General features: G+C 41.6%; 1 non-coding gene across 1 annotated transcript; it reads left to right on the top strand.

Moving 5' to 3' along the window:
- The first annotated feature begins 18,437 nt into the window (after positions 1-18,437).
- LOC127089397 (small nucleolar RNA R71) lies at positions 18,438-18,544 on the top strand. The gene has a single exon (XR_007790997.1). It is a non-coding gene; the product is annotated as a small nucleolar RNA R71 (small nucleolar RNA).
- The last annotated feature ends 991 nt before the right edge of the window (positions 18,545-19,535 follow it).

Genomic DNA, 19,535 nt, shown 5'->3' with positions numbered 1-19,535 from the left:
CGTCCTCACCGGCGGGAGTGGTGTAGTCGTATGAACTTAAGAATTCTAAGGTTAGGGAGGGGTAGGTGGGTTGATTATGAGTGCAAAGGAAGGTTAAGTCGGCAAGGCGAAGCATCCACTCGATACCTTGGAGTAATCCTAATTGTTGTAAATAAGTTGAATCGGGATACCTGGTGAAGACGACGCCTCGCTGTTGGAAACGCTCGAATTGCTCCCTTTGATAATTTTTATCTTCGAATCGGAAGATGATATTTCCGAAATTCTGGTTTTCCGCCATAGTGATGAATGAATCTGAAGGAGCAATTTTGAAAGAAAAGAAATGTATTTGATATTAGAGAATGGTTTGTGGTGAATGAAGGGAGGTTTGGTGGGTATTTATAGGAAAGAAATTTGGAAATTGGAAAGGAGGTGGTTGAAAAGTAAATAAATGTGGGTAAATGTGAATAAATGGGGAAGATAAAAAGTTGAAGGGTGTAACGTTCGTCTCCAACGGCACTGTAACGTTCACCTAGTCTGGAGGGTGTTACGCTCGTTACAGATGCATGACGGGCGTCACAAGTACTTGGCGTGCCGTTCGTCATAGATTGTGTGACGCTCGTCACACAGTCTTTTTGGCAAGGCTTCAGCTAGCGTTCTTCATAGTTACTTTGGTAATATATTTATTTTTATTATTTTGTTTTGCTTTTGATTATTTTATTTTGCTATTTAATTTTCCTGCACGTCATTCTACGTTGCACAATGATGCATATATATATTATTCTTGAATAAGTCATGTAGGCAGCAACAGTAGAGAGCATAATAGATATTACATAATAAAATGAATAAATAGCTTCAATAAAATAATCATAATGTAACAAGGAGAAAAACAAAAAGTGCGAAAGGGAAACAAATACGAATATAATTTGAAATAACATTAACGAATTAATCTAGCTTAAGACTAAATAACTAAGAAAAACAAATAAATTCTATCCATCTGCACGATCTCTGGCCGGAGGAGCAAAGGAGTTAACACGGTATAGCAACTCGTGAAACTGGTTTGTCATACTGTTCATGTATCCCAGAAATTCGTGCCTCAAGCTAGTGAACTCTTCTCTGAGGGCATCTTGTTCTGACATCAAAGCTTCCATGGCAGTGTTATAATCAGTTCCGGGCATATGATGTCTAAGGTCGGGTATTGCCGATTCTTCGGTCTGAGCAGGTTGAGGAGGAGGGTCAATATCATGATATCCAGATGGTGTCTGAGGATCTGATTCAGCATAAGGAATCTGGTCATCATAAGTCTCATAGTCATCACAAATCTCATAGTCCTGGATGGATTCAGTGGATCTAGCAGGAGAGGGGGTTTCGTTCAGATTGTAGAGCCAGTTGTTGCGGTTGTGAACACTAGTCCTAGGATCGGGCATGGTGAATAGGCAAAGAACTTGGTTATCAATAATAAGCTCAAACTCATAAGACCCTAGGTTTGCTATAAACAAAGTGTTGAAGAGGAAGGGTATACTCATAGTAGTAATGCCACAAAAAGGGCTTAAGTCGAGTATAGGCTGACGTAATCCAATAACATTACCTATCATAGTTATCAAACCGCCTATTCGGATTGGTGCTCGCTCATCTTGGATAAGGTGGTCCAAATTTGCTAACATAAAAGTGGCACCGTTTACTGGACGGTTCTGGGAAGCACAAAATATGATGAAGAGTTCATCACGTGAAACTGTGGTACTGTTTGGCTTCTTCCCAAATAAGGTGTGGGTCAGGATCTTATGGAAATAGCGAAAGGCCGGGTTATGTATGTTTCCAGAGAGAAACTCATGTTCCTCGGGATCGTCATTTCCAGTCAAGTTACCTCAAAAGTGTTCAAGTTCTCTATATTCTAAAAGTTCCTCTTGGCTCACTGTGAATGTGTCAAAGGATGCAGGGAAGCCTAAAAGGTTGGTAAAATCTTGAATATTAAATTGGTACTCCATGTTAAACATTCTGAACTGTATAAAATCTCTGCTTATTCCTTTTCCATGGCTGGGTAGATAGATCAGAGAACTAAGGAATTCTAGAGTCAGTCTCCGGTAAGTGACAAACTGTCTACGGATAGGAGCGGTTTCCCACCCTATCTGATTCAGCAAATACAGGACACTTTGTCTTAGTCCAAGGGCAGTCATTGCCCAGTCATCAGCATACAGGCTAGGTAGCATCTCTCTCGTGGCTAGTTCCTCAAACTTTTGCTTATGAGCTGTTCCTCTGAATTTGATACCCGTACGATCAATATGTCCCATCAGGTTAGTGTTAGCTAGAGAAAAGAAAAACAATAGTTTTAGTCAGGATTTGGCCAAATGCCGAAAGAAGAGAAAAGTTTTTAATAAATTAAAATAAATTAAGAATGAATATTAAACAGAAATTAAAAGAATAATTAAGGAAGAAATAAAAATAAAAAAATAATAATAGGATAATAAAATAATTTGTGGGTTGTCTCCCACTAAGCGCTTTGTTTAATGTCGCAAGCTCGACATAAAAAAACAATCAATTATAATCTACGATTTCTGGAGGCATTTCGTCTAAGTGCAAGACTTGCGAATCTTCATTGTTTTCTGCATAGTGATAATGTTTTAGACGTTGCCCGTTTACGGTAAATGGTTCCATAGATTTACCTTTAATTTCTACTGCTCCACTGGGAAAAACATTAGTGATTTGAAAAGGACCTGACCATCTAGATCGTAGTTTTCCCGGAAATAACTTTAGTCTGGAGTTAAATAAAAGGACTGTATCGCCTTGTTTGAAGATTTTCCTTGATATGCGCTTGTCATGCCATTGTTTTGTTCTTTCTTTGTAGATTCTGGCATTTTCGTAAGCGTCTCTTCTGAGTTCCTCTAATTCGCTTATATCAAGGATTCTCTTTTCACTGGCGGCTTTATAGTTTAAATTTAGATTTTTAATAGCCCAATAGGCTTTATGTTCTAATTCTACCGGGAGGTGACAGGATTTTCCATAAATTAGCTTAAATGGGGTTGTCCCTATGGGTGTTTTGTAAGCAGTTCGGTATGCCCATAAAGCTTCTGGTAATTTCAATGACCAGTCTTTCCTTGAAGTGACGACTGTTTTTTCTAGTATCTGTTTGATCTCTCTGTTAGATACTTCCACTTGCCCACTGGTTTGAGGGTGGTAAGGTGTCGCTACTCTATGTCTTACGCCATACTTAAGCAGTAGTTTTTCGAGTACTTTGGATATGAAATGCGATCCACCATCACTGAAAACTATTCTTGGGACACCAAACCTTGGAAATATTATATTCTTAAAGAGTCTAGTTACTACTCATGTGTCATTTGTTGGAGAAGCTATAGCTTCAATCCATTTTGATACGTAGTCAACCGCCACGAGTATGTATTTGTTGCCGAAAGAGGATGGAAAAGGTCCCATGAAGTCTATTCCCCACACGTCGAAAATCTCGACTTCCAAAACGCCCTTTTGTGGCATCTCGTCACGTCTAGATATGTTTCCTGTGCGTTGACATCTGTCACATTTCTTAATAGTTGCATGTACATCCTTCCATATACTTGGCCAATAAAAACCGGCTTGTAGGATTTTAGAGCAGGTCTTGGATGTACTTGCGTGTCCACCATAAGGAGCGGAGTGACAGTGTTGGATTATACTTTCTACCTCTTCTTCGGGTATACACCGACGGAAAATACCATCGGGACCTCTTTTAAAAAGTAAGGGGTCATCCCAGTAATATTGTTTTATATCATAGAAGAATCGTTTCTTCTGTTGGTACGATAAGGTAGATGGAACTATTCCGGCAGCTAAATAATTGACGAGGTCAGCGTACCACGGTGTAACAGATATTGCTAAGGTAGTTTCTACCTGTTTATCAGCGTTATTTTCTTCTAAAGTAGCTATAAGCTTATCGTACGAGAAATCATCGTTAATTGCTGTTCTTTCCGGTTCAAGGTTCTCAAGTCTAGAGAGGTGATCTGCTACTACGTTTTCAGTTCCTTTCTTGTCCTTGATTTTGAAATTGAACTCTTGTAGTAACAGGATCCATCTTAGGAGTCTAGGTTTTGCATCCTTTTTAGTTAAGAGGTATTTGATAGCAGCGTGGTCAGTGTAGATGATTATTTTGGCTCCGACTAAGTAAGAACGAAATTTATCTAGCGCAAACACTACTGCTAGAAGTTCTTTCTCGGTTGTGGCGTAATTCATTTGTGCTTCATCTAGAGTTCTACTTGCGTAATATATAACATGAAGCTTTTTATCTTTTCGTTGTCCTAAGACAGCACCTACATCGTAATCGCTGGCATCACACATTATTTCGAATGGTTCATTCCAATCTGGTGTCTGCATTATGGGTGCGGAGATCAGTGCTTGTTTAAGCGTTTGAAATGCTTCTAAACATTTATTGTCGAATATGAATTCAGCATCTTTCATCAATAATCCGGTCAACGGTTTAGTTATTTTAGAGAAGTCTTTAATGAATCGTCGGTAAAAACCGGCATGTCCTAAGAAGCTTCGTACTTCTCTCACAGTCTTCGGAGGTTGAAGGTTTTCGATTACCTCTATTTTGGCCTTGTCTACTTCAATTCCTCTATTTATGGCATAAAGTGGCATTTTTCCCAATTAAGTACTAGGTTTACTTTTACACATCGCTCTAGAACTTTCTCTAGGTTTTCAAGACATTCTTCAAAGCTTTGTCCGCATACGGAAAAGTCATCCATAAATACTTCCATGATGTTTTCTAGAAAATCGGCGAATATTGCCATCATGCATCTTTGGAAAGTTGCAGGAGCATTACACAAGCCAAACGGCATTCGTCTATAAGCGAAGGTACCAAAAGGGCACGTGAACGTTGTCTTTTCTTGGTCATCAGGGTGAATTGGTATTTGAAAGAAACCTGAGTAACCGTCTAGATAGCAGAAATGTGAATGTTTTGCTAATCGTTCTAACATTTGGTCAATGAATGGTAAAGGGTGTCATACGGTGAACTGACTTGGGGTGTTTTGCTTTTTATCGCAATGTCACGGATAGCAAGAGTCGCCACCGACTTTTCTTTTATCCAATAAGGAAAGGTGGAAAAGAACAGGAAAGACCTCAATAGATTTTGGGTTCGGGAGGTACATTATACAAAGGGAAGGTGTTAGCACCCTTTGTATCCATGGTTATCCATGGGCTCTTAATTACTGGATCACTTATATTCTTGTCTGAAAAGTGTCGGTGAATTGCTTAAAAAATGTTTGAAAGAGAGTTTAACTTTGTAATGATTCTCGTATGAATGTATACAAAGTATTTATCTCATTTGATTTTGAAAATGGTTTAGAAAAATATAACTCGGTAATGATTCTAGTATGAATGTATACCAAGTGGTGATTTTCTAGGATTTGTTAAGTGTAAAGTGTGAGGGGTGGAAAATGTTTTAGGTTATGATCCAGTAATTGAGAGTTATACCTTCCTGAGGTCGTTATGGGCATTTCCTATCCTTATGAGGGTAAAACTGTCCTTACTATTGAGAAGTAAGTAATCTTACCCTTTGGATGTTTAAGGGTCACCATAGGGTCATCGATAGGTCATTGAAGGCAACAGTTGTAAGGATACCTTAGCATTCGAAGGGACGATCATCATTTAACTGTAGGCTACACCGAAGGGTCATCGAGGGACAAAATCGTATTTTCGAAGGCAACATCCGAGGGACTATGGTTTATTTTATGATGATTTAATCGAAGGGCCATTGCTAAGTGTATCCCCACATTCGCGGGACATGACCGTTATACCGTAGGGCAGCAAAGAGAGGTCCAAGATCACTTATTTAAAGGCAATATTTTAAAGTCAATTAGGTAATTAGGACGAGCCTCCATATTAAAATCAATACATTAAAATTAATACATTAAAATTAATACATTAAAATTAACACATTAAAATTAATTAAGTAATTTAGGGTGAGTCTCCACAAGGGTATCCCACAAATAAAGTGGAAGACCTAACGGCAATCTTTTCCTGGGACATGTGAACCTTGGCAAAATTCAGCAAACGGGTTAGAATACCAAATCGGGGTGTAATCGAAGATTACACCGCAAAAGAAAATACAGCAGCATGAATGTCAGGCAAAACAGTGCATAATTAACATAGAATAGATCAGATACGCATAGGACATAACAAACAAAATATTAGCGACTGTCCCATTCACCTCTGCCTCGCCTAGCGAGGGCCTAGCGAATACTCGCTACATGCTCGCTTAGCGATGTGCTAGCGAGCGGCTGCGGGTTTTGAATTTCAGAACAGTATGACTTCAACCTGCGGCATGGCTTATGGCATCCAACACATAATTATATGGTTCAGCATTCACAATATCCAGGCACACTTAAATTCACATGCAAAACCTCAAATATGTTTATGAATTCAATTATATTATCACATGCAAGTTAAGAACATAAAGCGGTATCACATGCAAATTAAGAAAATAACACGATAATAGTAATGCAAACCTGTTTGCAATCGAATTGCAACCTTGAATTGGCGAGCCGGATTGAGTTGGGCGGTGGTAGCTTCGGAGCGGAGGAGCGGCCTTCAGGGTTTCTAAAGTAGCCTCCAGGGTTTTTGTGCCAGGGTTTTCGTCTGTCTCCCTCTGTTTTTCGTCCTCCTTTTTGTTACTGAAGTGCTGGTATTTATAATGCCTTTTTCCATGACCTAATGGGCTCGGAGTGAAGCCCGAAATTTTCGGTTGTCTGTCAGCTTCGCTAGGCGAGCTGGTAGCGAACGTTTGCTTCGCTAGGCGAGCGTGTAGCGAACGTTCGCTAGGCGAGCGTGTAGCGAACGTAACGTTCGCTAGGCGAGCGTGTAGCGAACAGGCCAGTTTTGGGCCATTTTCTGGATTGGGCCATTCGTGAGCCGGGCCTTCGTTCCTTTGGGATGTCAGTGCCTTGTGGAACAAGTCGGAGGGTCTTGGAAAATGTTTTGTAATATCAACGGGCAAATTTTGGGGTATGACAGCTGCCCCTGTTCAATATTCTTGAACCGAGAGAGTTAGAATGGCGAGTATGCCGTTCGTGGTCTGGAGGTGAAAGATTATTGAACACTAGAATGCACCAAAAATTTGCGCTTGTCCATTAGTCTTGATGGAGATGGGCTTAAAGATACCATCCAGGAGGTTCGATGAGGAGATTTCCAGATTGTGTCGTACGTTAGACAATGTCTGAAGACGTGGACGTCATACTGGGTCATGCGCTAGACCGTATAGTGAATCATCCATCATGCTGTTGACTTCGCTGGGGAGTCAGAGTATGCTATATGCTGCTGAAGATAATGGATCAGAATGGATCATACACTGGATCATATCTGGGTATCAGAGTGAGCTGTTCGTTAGGCGGATGACTTTGATGGGGATGAAAGATCAGAACGGATCGTACGCTAGATCGGTTCTGAATTGCAGAATGAGCCGTCCGTTAGGCTGAATCTGCTTGAAGAGGGAGTAGTCGTATACCAGACTACCATTCAGAAATGTACCTGTCCGAAGGTAGCATCTGAGTAAAGGGGGTAGCCGTATACCAGACTACCATTCAGGAATGTACCTGTCCGAAGGTAGCACCTGAGCAAGGGGAGTAGCCGTATACCAGACTACCATTCAGGAATGTACCTGTCCGAAGGTAGCACCTGAGCAAGGGGAGTAGCCGTATACCAGACTACCATTCAGGAATGTACCTGTCCGAAGGTAGCACCTGAGCAAGGGGAGTAGCCGTATACCAGACTACCATTCAGGAATGTACCTGTCCGAAGGTAGCACCTGAGCAAGGGGAGTAGCCGTATACCAGACTACCATTCAGGAATGTACCTGTCCGAAGGTAGCACCTGAGCAAGGGGAGTAGCCGTATACCAGACTACCATTCAGGAATGTACCTGTCCGAAGGTAGCACCTGAGCAAGGGGAGTAGCCGTATACCAGACTACCATTCAGGAATGTACCTGTCCGAAGGTAGCACCTGAGCAAGGGGAGTAGCCGTATACCAGACTACCATTCAGGAATGTACCTGTCCGAAGGTAGCACCTGAGCAAGGGGAGTAGCCGTATACCAGACTACCATTCAGGAATGTACCTGTCCGAAGGTAGCACCTGAGCAAGGGGAGTAGCCGTATACCAGACTACCATTCAGGAATGTACCTGTCCGAAGGTAGCACCTGAGCAAGGGGAGTAGCCGTATACCAGACTACCATTCAGGAATGTACCTGTCCGAAGGTAGCACCTGAGCAAGGGGAGTAGCCGTATACCAGACTACCATTCAGGAATGTACCTGTCCGAAGGTAGCACCTGAGCAAGGGGAGTAGCCGTATACCAGACTACCATTCAGGAATGTACCTGTCCGAAGGTAGCACCTGAGCAAGGGGAGTAGCCGTATACCAGACTACCATTCAGGAATGTACCTGTCCGAAGGTAGCACCTGAGCAAGGGGAGTAGCCGTATACCAGACTACCATTCAGGAATGTACCTGTCCGAAGGTAGCACCTGAGCAAGGGGAGTAGCCGTATACCAGACTACCATTCAGGAATGTACCTGTCCGAAGGTAGCACCTGAGCAAGGGGAGTAGCCGTATACCAGACTACCATTCAGGAATGTACCTGTCCGAAGGTAGCACCTGAGCAAGGGGAGTAGCCGTATACCAGACTACCATTCAGGAATGTACCTGTCCGAAGGTAGCACCTGAGCAAGGGGAGTAGCCGTATACCAGACTACCATTCAGGAATGTACCTGTCCGAAGGTAGCACCTGAGCAAGGGGAGTAGCCGTATACCAGACTACCATTCAGGAATGTACCTGTCCGAAGGTAGCACCTGAGCAAGGGGAGTAGCCGTATACCAGACTACCATTCAGGAATGTACCTGTCCGAAGGTAGCACCTGAGCAAGGGGAGTAGCCGTATACCAGACTACCATTCAGGAATGTACCTGTCCGAAGGTAGCACCTGAGCAAGGGGAGTAGCCGTATACCAGACTACCATTCAGGAATGTACCTGTCCGAAGGTAGCACCTGAGCAAGGGGAGTAGCCGTATACCAGACTACCATTCAGGAATGTACCTGTCCGAAGGTAGCACCTGAGCAAGGGGAGTAGCCGTATACCAGACTACCATTCAGGAATGTACCTGTCTGAAGGTAGCACCTGAGCAAGGGGAGTAGCCGTATACCAGACTACCATTCAGGAATGTACCTGTCCGAAGGTAGCACCTGAGCAAGGGGAGTAGCCGTATACCAGACTACCATTCAGGAATGTACCTGTCCGAAGGTAGCACCTGAGCAAGGGGAGTAGCCGTATACCAGACTACCATTCAGGAATGTACCTGTCCGAAGGTAGCACCTGAGCAAGGGAAGTAGCCGTATACCAGACTACCATTCAGAAATGTACCTGTCCGAAGGTAGCATCTGAGTAAGGGAGTAGCCGTATACTAGACTACCATTCAGAAATGTACCTGTCCGAAGGTAGCATCTGAGTAAGGGAGTAGCCGTATACTAGACTACCATTCAGAAATGTACCTATCCGAAGGTAGCATCTGAGGAGATAAAGGTCTAACTTGGTCGTACATTAAACCTTATCTGAGTTGTCCGAGGACTTGACGGTCTAACTTGGTCGTACATTAGACTGTATTTGCAGAATCTGACTTGAAGGTCTAACTTGGTCGTACATTAGACTGTATTTGCAGAATCTGACTTGAAGGTCTAACTTGGTCGTACATTAGACTGTATTTGAGTGGTATTTGAAGATTTGAAGGTCTAACTTGGTCGTACATTAGACTGTATCTGAGTTAATGAAGGTCAGAATGGATCGTACGCTAGATCGTATCTGAGTTGAAGGAGTCATATGTTGAGATGAATCAGGATGAACCGTACGCTAGGCTATATCTGATAGTATTTGTATATGCTGTATTTGCAATAAATGTCTGGGATGGGCTTATAGATGTCATCGTTAGGAGGATGTCAGAATGAATGTTGTCATGGAGTGTATCTGAAAGATGTAGTTGAATCCTGAATGTAATTGATAAGGATGTCCGTCTGAATGGACCTTTGTTTTGACTATGTCAGGAGGATAATTGACCTGAAAAATAAAGTTAGCTTCATGCCATGTCATGATGCATGAGATGCAAATGTTGTATGCATGCGAAATGATGTAATGAGTGAATTATGCGTCTGGAATAAATGAGAGCATTGTATACATGTATATGTTATGAAATGATGTAATATATATGATGCGGAATGAAAATTGTATGTAGGTATGTGATGTGAAATGAGTGCACTATGTGTCTGAAACGTTCTTCCAGGGGATTCTACTGGGGAAATAAATCTCAGTCTTCTGGTCGGAGATATTTGTATTGATGACCCTTCCTTAGCTAGGGGTATTTGACTTCTGTCTGATGGTAGAAGACATTCAACCGAGCCTGGCTGAGGGTAGAAGAGATGACCAGTATGTCTGGTGATGCCGACCTCTGCTGGGCAATAGCTGGTTCTTGTTGGGGAATAGAATTAGCAACAGATTCATTGGGAAGCATGATTAGACCTTCTCCTCGATCCTGAAGTCGTGTAGTAATTGCTATTACTATTCTAGGCATGTATTTTTGATAAACATTGATCATATTCAAATGCATATATCAATTCAAATTAAATCAATGGACGTTTATGCAAACAAAACAGAAAAGTAAAATAACAACATTTTTTCCGAAATGAAATGGCATTGATTTTGAAAGAGGGCCTATACATAGGCAATTTGAGTACAAGGAGACAGAAATCCTAGTAAGAGGAAATTGTCAGGCAAACAAAGAGAAAGCTATGCAGAAAAAGTCCTATCGATTCTAATTCCACCACTGTCATTATGTCTTCAAGCATCTCATCTCCTGCTGTCGGATAGAAGCGATTGGCTTGTTCAGTCCCTTGAACTTGGTTGGAGCAGACAGAGAACGGGGCATAGTCATACGCTTTAATCCCTAATTTTTGCCTGGACCGCCTTTTCAGGTTTTCAGTCCACCGGGATACCCTTTTTTGCCCAAGCCGCCTTTTCAGGTTTTCGACTTGCCGGGTATACGTTTTTATATGTTTATCCCTAATTTTTGCCCGAACCCTTTTGGTTCGCCGGGATGCCCTTACTTTTGCCTAGGTACGTCGACCTAGCGGGTCTCTTTTATGCGTAGTATTTTTTAACTATGTCCGCGTTCACAGGATGCGGGAACTCTTCGCCATCCATTGTAGCAAGCATCATGGCTCCACCAGAGAATACCTTCTTAACTACAAATGGCCCTTCGTGTGTGGGAGTCCATTTGCCTCTGGGATCACCTTGTGGTAGAATGATACGCTTGACCACCAAGGCGCCAAGTTGGTACACCTGTCTCTTGACCTTTTTGTTAAATGCTTGGGTCATGCGCTTCTGATATATCTGCCTATGACAAACAGCCGCAAGTCTCTTTTCATCAATCAGATTTATCTGATCGAGTCGAGTTTGAATCCATTCATCCTCATCTAAGCCTGCATCTTTCGCAATTCTTAGAGAGGGAATCTGAACTTCCACTGGTAAAACGGCTTCCATTCCATAGACTAAAGAGAAAGGGGTTGCTCTGTCGAAGTGCGGTAACCATGAAGAGCAAAAGGTAACATCTCCTGCCGGTCTTTGTATGTTACTGTTATATTCTTGATATTGTTAGCAGCCTCCACGGCGCCGTTCGTCTTTGGCCGGTACGGAGAAGAGTTATGGTGCTTTATTTTGAACTGCGTGTAGAGTTCAGTTTAGTACCATTATCAGTGATAACTCTCTCGGGAGACAGCAGGTTTCTCAAGTAGATATTTGATAGAATCCATCTTAGAAATCAATAAAGTGGTATGATTCAACATATACTGTCTTAGTCGGCGAGCAGCCTAGGCCAAAGCGTAGCAAGCTTTCTCGAGCTGTGAGTATCTTGTTTCACAGTCGGTACCTTTTGCTAAGGCAGTGTATGACATGCTCTTTTCGACCAGACTCGTCATGTTGCCCCAGCACACCCTATTGAATTTTCTAACACGGTCAAATACATGATTAGAGGTCTTCCTTCAACTGGTAGCATTAGAATTGGAGGTTCTTGGAGATATTTCTTGATTTTGTCATTCATCATTCCATACCATCTCTTGATTTTGTCATAAGCTTCTTGGCATTCATCATTCCATACCATCTCTTGATTTTTCTTTTTTAGTAATTTGAAGATGGGTTTGCAGGTAGCAGTCAAGTGTGGAACGAATCGGGAAATGTAATTCGAGTGCCCCAAGAAACTTCTGACTTCTCTCTTGTTTATTTCAGTACCCAGATTTACAATTTCAATTGATTCCTCATGTGGCTGTATAGTCTTTTGTAGTACCAGTCTGGCAAGTTCTCTAGGGACTTCACAATCTTCCTCACTTCCATCCTCGGCTTGGTAGATCGGATTTTCAAAGTCATAATGAACAGTAGCAGAGTCATTACCAACAGGATCCAGAGTGGATATGGATCGGCAAATTGTTACGTGAGTGTGTGCAAGAAAACATAGCTTGTTTGAAAAATGACAGGAAAGATAAAGAGCGCAATATTTGAATGCAAAAAGTCCATTGATTTATTGAATATGAATATGCTTATGAAAATGACAAACCCTTAAAATTAGCTATTATGCCCCGGGTATAGACATAATGCTTTTGAAATACTAAAATAGCAATAACAATTACTCTCGACTAAAGGAAATCGGGATAGTGTCTTCAGCCTTCCAATTGTCGAGTCCGTCACCAATTGTTGGGGAAAATCCAGCTATCCAAGTCATAATCGTCATCAGTATCTTCCACAGCATTGACAGTCTCATCTTGATTAGGCAGAGGGGCAGTGATGACATTAGGAGTCTCAGGCGGATCAAATTCGAATTCTCCGGCGTCGATCATATCCTGAATTTTGTTCTTCAACGACCAACAATTGTTTGTATCATGCCCGGGGCTATCGGAGTGATATGCACACCTGGCATTGGGATTATAACGAGGAGAAGTAGTGTTGGGTTTTGCAGGAGGATCTCTGAGGGTAATTAAATTTGCTTTTAGCATACCCTGCAGTGCCTGTGCTAAAGTCATATTGATCTTCGTAAACTGCCTTCTTCCCGGGTTAGTGTGCCTCACAGATTTCTTGTCTTTTTTCTTCTCGAGCAAGAGAGCCTTCAGTTCTTCCTGCCCCTTGGATAAGCTCAAAATCATCTCCTGGAGTTGAGCATTCTGAGCATGGAGATCTTTGACAATTTGTTCAAGGTCCATTTTCTGTTTGCATGAAAACCGTGAGAACATTGATCCCTTTAGAACACCTGTTATGCAATGTTATGCTATGCAATGTATGAAATGTTTTCGAGGACTTTTGGAATTTAACTTTGCATAAACTACCAAAAAAGGAAACTTTTTTTTGTTTTTTGTTTTTGTTTTTTTTTTGTTTTTATACAAAACAGAGCAAAGTTAAATCCCTAAGTCTTTGAAATGGTTAGTACAATGTTATGATGTCATGATGTTATGATGTTAAGATGTTATGAGGTTAAATAAATAACAAGCCCAAGCAAGTCACACAACCATCATTCCTAGGTTTTAAAGCTTGCATGAGTTCCATAGGTAAGTACCCTCCCCACTGAAGTTTGGTTGGTTCAACCTGTCCTAGAATAGTAACCGGGTTCTAAAAGGATCTCCAATCATGGACTTTCCTTTAAGTCCACTTCAGTGCAACACCAAGTGGTTGACCGAAGCTTCCCTAAAGTCCAATCTCAAGGAGTGTAGTATCGAGTCTCAACCAAGCCCCAGTCGGAACCGAAGTCAGTTAGCTCACTACTTTCTAATGGCCAGGATGAGTCAATTAGGGTTCTAAAGGTCTGGTTAATGCTTTGATGACACCACGCGGAAGCCAAATTTTTCCTCAAATAACATGAGGACCATCAGGACAACCAAAGTGTCACATTAACCGTAGCCATCATTTTAACCATTCCAGTATACGCCGGATAGTCGCGATGATCTATTGCTACTTACCTAAGGTACACTAGATCCGGGTGTAGGATCTTTCACTCAAAAATACCCAAGCAATCCCTTCAAAGTAAATCAGACAATTTGGAATAAGTGATCTTGTTTTTAAGGTAACCTCTCTTTTTAAAGTTCCCCAGCAGAGTCGCCAGTTCTGTCATACGGTGAACTGACTTGGGGTGTTTTGCTTTTTATCGCAATGTCGCGGATAGCAAGAGTCGCCACCGACTTTTCTTTTATCCAATAAGGAAAGGTGGAAAAGAACAGGAAAGACCTCAATAGATTTTGGGTTCGGGAGGTACATTATACAAAGGGAAGGTGTTAGCACCCTTTGTATCCATGGTTATCCATGGGCTCTTAATTACTGGATCACTTATATTCTTGTCTGAAAAGTGTCGGTGAATTGCTTAAAAAATGTTTGAAAGAGAGTTTAACTTTGTAATGATTCTCGTATGAATGTATACAAAGTATTTATCTCATTTGATTTTGAAAATGGTTTAGAAAAATATAACTCGGTAATGATTCTAGTATGAATGTATACCAAGTGGTGATTTTCTAGGATTTGTAAAGTGTAAAGTGTGAGGGGTGGAAAATGTTTTAGGTTATGATCCAGTAATTGAGAGTTATACCTTCCTGAGGTCGTTATGGGCATTTCCTATCCTTATGAGGGTAAAACTGTCCTTACTATTGAGAAGTAAGTAATCTTACCCTTTGGATGTTTAAGGGTCACCGTAGGGTCATCGATAGGTCATTGAAGGCAACAGTTGTAAGGATACCTTAGCATTCGAAGGGACGATCATCATTTAACTGTAGGCTACACCGAAGGGTCATCGAGGGACAAAATCGTATTTTCGAAGGCAACATCCGAGGGACTATGGTTTATTTTATGATGATTTAATCGAAGGGCCATTGCTAAGTGTATCCCCACATTCGCGGGACATGACCGTTATACCGTAATACCGTAGGGCAGCAAAGAGAGGTCCAAGATCACTTATTTAAAGGCAATATTTTAAAGTCAATTAGGTAATTAGGACGAGCCTCCATATTAAAATCAATACATTAAAATTAATACATTAAAATTAATACATTAAAATTAACACATTAAAATTAATTAAGTAATTTAGGGTGAGTCTCCACAAGGGTATCCCACAAATAAAGTGGAAGACCTAACGGCAATCTTTTCCTGGGACATGTGAACCTTGGCAAAATTCAGCAAACGGGTTAGAATACCAAATCGGGGTGTAATCGAAGATTACACCGCAAAAGAAAATACAGCAGCATGAATGTCAGGCAAAACAGTGCATAATTAACATAGAATAGATCAGATACGCATAGGACATAACAAACAAAATATTAGCGACTGTCCCGTTCGCCTCTGCCTCGCCTAGCGAGGGCCTAGCGAATACTCGCTACATGCTCGCTTAGCGATGTGCTAGCGAGCGGCTGCGGGTTTTGAATTTCAGAACAGTATGACTTCAACCTGCGGCATGGCTTATGGCATCCAACACATAATTATATGGTTCAGCATTCACAATATCCAGGCACACTTAAATTCACATGCAAAACCTCAAATATGTTTATGAATTCAATTATATTATCACATGCAAGTTAAGAACATAAAGCGGTATCACATGCAAATTAAGAAAATAACACGATAATAGTAATGCAAACCTGTTTGCAATCGAATTGCAACCTTGAATTGGCGAGCCGGATTGAGTTGGGCGGTGGTAGCTTCGGAGCGGAGGAGCGGCCTTCAGGGTTTCTAAAGTAGCCTCCAGGGTTTTTGTGCCAGGGTTTTCGTCTGTCTCCCTCTGTTTTTCGTCCTCCTTTTTGTTATTGAAGTGCTGGTATTTATAATGCCTTTTTCCATGACCTAATGGGCTCGGAGTGAAGCCCGAAATTTTCGGTTGTCTGTCAGCTTCGCTAGGCGAGCTGGTAGCGAACGTTTGCTTCGCTAGGCGAGCGTGTAGCGAACGTTCGCTAGGCGAGCGTGTAGCGAACGTAACGTTTGCTAGGCGAGCGTGTAGCGAACAGGCCAGTTTTGGGCCATTTTCTGGATTGGGCCATTCGTGAGCCGGGCCTTCGTTCCTTTGGGATGTCAGTGCCTTGTGGAACAAGTCGGAGGGTCTTGGAAAATGTTTTGTAATATCAACGGGCAAATTTTGGGGTATGACAAAGGGAAATGATCTTTTCGGGTTGCTTTGTTTAGTTTCCTATAGTCAATGCACATTCTCCATCCCGATTCGATTCGTTTGGTTATAGTTTCTCCTTTTTCGTTTTCAATGACTGTTATGCCTCCTTTCTTTGGTACTACGTGTACAGGACTAACCCATTTGCTATCAGATATAGGATATATGATACCTGCCTCTAATAACTTGGTTATTTCCTTCTTCACTACCTCACTTAGGATCGGGTTTAGTCTTCTCTGGTGTTCCCTAGAAGTTTTACAGTCTTCTTCTAACATGATGCGGTGCATACAAATAGAAGGACTTATTCCTTTAAGATCGGTGATGTTGTAACCTAGTGCGGTTGGATATTTTCTTAAGATATGCAGGAGTTTTTCTGTTTCGAGTGTTCCTAGGTCAGCATTAACTATCACTGGTCGTTCAAGCTCTAAGTCTAGGAATTCATATCTCAGATTCTTGGGAAGTGTTTTCAGGTCTAAGGTTGGTTTCTTGAGGCATTGCGTAGGGTCCGGTGTTATTGCTAAACATTGGTTAAGTTTTTCTTCTACAAGGTAGTCAGATGATTTGTCTTTTTCTAACTTCGTTTCTTTTATGCATTCATCGATGATATCCATGAAGTAACATGTATCTTCTATTGCAGGTGCTTTCAAAAATTGGGAAAGGATGAACTAAATTTTCTCTTCTCCTACTTCGAAAGTGAGTCGTCCTCGTTTTACGTCTATGATTGCACCGGCGGTTGCTAAGAACGGTCTTCCCAGTATAATGGGTGTAACTTCATCTTCTCTAATATCCATAATTATAAAATCAGTTGGAATGTAGAATTGACCTATGCGCACTGGAACGTTTTCAAGAATTCCTACAGGATATTTTACGGAACGATCTGCTAGTTGCACAGACATTTTAGTTGGTCTTAATTCTCCCATTTCAAGTCTCTTGCATATGGATAAAGGCATAACACTAATACCGGCTCCCAAATCGCATAAGGCTTTGTCTATGACAAATTTTCCTATGTGACAAGGTATAGAGAAACTACCTGGGTCTTTAAGTTTAGGAGGCATATTCTGTATTATAGCGCTACATTCAGCAGTAAGTGTAACGGTTTCGCTATCTTCAAGTTTCCTTTTATTAGAAAGAATTTCTTTTAAAAACTTGGCATATGAGGGCATCTGCGTAATAGCTTCTGTAAATGGAATAGTGACGTTTAATTGTTTTAGTAGGTCGACACATTTTTTAAATTGGCCCGCATCTTTGGTTTTAACAAGCCTTTGAGGGTAAGGGATAGGTGGTTTATAAGGTGGTGGAGGTACATAAGGTTCCTTCTTTTCTACGGTTTCCTTATTACTCTCTGCCTTTTCCTTAGGTTCACTTTCCTCAGTTGACCTTTCAGAGTTTTGGTTTTCTATCCTTGGGTCAGACGGTCCTTCCACTTCCGTTCCGCTTCTCAGTATAATTGCATGAGCGTGGCTTCTTGGGTTAGGTTGGGGTTGGTCAGGAAATGTACCAATTGGGGCAGCAGTAGGCGCTTGTTGTTGAGCTACTTGTGATATTTGCGTTTCCAGCATTTTGTTATGAGTAGCCAAGGCATCTACTTTACTTGCTAGCTGTTTAATTTGTTCGCCAGTGTGTACATTCTGGTTTAAGAAATCTTTATTGGTTTGCTGTTGAGAAGCTATAAAGTTCTCCATCATGACTTCCAAGTTGGATTTCCTAGGGGCGTTATTGTTAGGTGTAGATGGGGTCGGCTTCTGATATCCCGGAGGTATAGCTGGGGCTTGATTTGGAGATTGTCCAGGTGCGTATAGAGCATTATTACTCTTATATGAAAAATTTGGATGATTCTTCCAATTTGAGTTATAGGTATGCGAATAGGGGCTTCCTTGAGCATAGTTTACTTGCTCCGCTTGGATTCCTGTTAGGAGTTGACAATCTGCAGGAGTGTGACCTTGGATTCCACAGACTTCGCAATTCTGAGTTATGGCAACTACTGTGGCTGGAGGTGATACATTTAAACTTTCAATTTTCTGGACCAGAGCATCCACTTTTGCATTAACATGATCAAGGTTACTTATCTCGTACATGCCAGTTTTCGTTTGAGGTTTTTCCACCATTGTTCGTTCGGTTCCCCACTGATAGTGGTTTTGAGCCATGCTTTCGATAAGTTGGTAAGCGTCTGCATAAGGTTTGTTCATTAGCGCGCCACCGGCGGCGGCATCTATTGTTAACCTCGTGTTGTACAGGAGACCATTATAGAATGTATGAATTACTAACCAGTCTTCCAAACCATGGTGTGGATAAAGTCTCATCATGTCTTTGTATCTTTCCCATGCTTCGAAAAGAGACTCGTTATCTTTCTGTTTAAATCTATTTATTTGGGCTCTTAACATAGCTGTTTTGCTTGGCGGAAAATATCGAGCAAGAAAAACTTTCTTCAACTCGTTCCATGTGGTGACTGAGTTGGAAGGAAGAGATTGAAGCCATCTTCTAGCGCTATCTCTTAGTGAGAAAGGAAAAAGACGAAGTCGAATTGCCTCTGAAGTGACACCATTAGCTTTAACAGTATCAGCGTATTGGACAAATACGGATAAATGAAGGTTAGGATCCTCGGTAGGATTCCCAGAGAATTGGTTCTGTTGCACTGCCTGCAACAGTGAAGGTTTGAGTTCAAAGTTGTTTGCTTCGATTGCGGGCGGAGCAATACTTGAATGCGGTTCATCTTGCGATGGAGCGGCGTAAAGAGCACGAGCTGGTTCTGCCATCTCGGGTATCGAAGGGAAAATATTTTTGAAACCAGGAAGTTCTACAGGAGGTAGATTGTTTGCAGCACGATATTCCCGAATTCGTCGTAAGACTCGGAGATATAGTTCGATATCGTTGATTCGTAAGTAGAGCGGTTCGCCTTGAGAGCGAGTGCGTGGCATACAAATCAACGAAAGAAAGAAAAGAAAAAGAAAAGCCTTAGTCTCTACAGCGTAACAGGAGAGTTACGATATCGACTAAATAAAAGTCCCCGGCAACGGCGCCAAAAACTTGATCGCGACTTTATGAGTCGAATTTGGGGTACAAACTGCAAGTGCACAGTTCTATCGCGTAGTTTTAAAAGATATCGATCCCACAGGGACTTATGAATCGATATACCGTTATCTAAGGTTATTTCGCAAAGCTAAGGCAGGTAATACTTTGATTGTTGGGGGGGGGGGGGGGGGGGGGGAAAGCTAAAACTAAAATAAGATCTAAAATTAATATCTAATAAGCGGATATCGGTATGTAATTCGTCGTAATTAGGGAATCAATTCTTTATTGGTTTCTTGGTTTTAAAATAAATCTTTTCAGTTGACGCTATTGATTAAAAGTTTTATCTCAAACTCTTGCTCTGTT

Source organism: Lathyrus oleraceus, chromosome 5, assembly GCF_024323335.1.
Source record: "Lathyrus oleraceus cultivar Zhongwan6 chromosome 5, CAAS_Psat_ZW6_1.0, whole genome shotgun sequence".
In the NCBI taxonomy this organism is placed as follows: Eukaryota; Viridiplantae; Streptophyta; class Magnoliopsida; order Fabales; family Fabaceae; genus Lathyrus; species Lathyrus oleraceus.
Note: the sequence above shows the minus strand (reverse complement) of the source record. Positions and strands in the feature narration are given on the sequence as shown.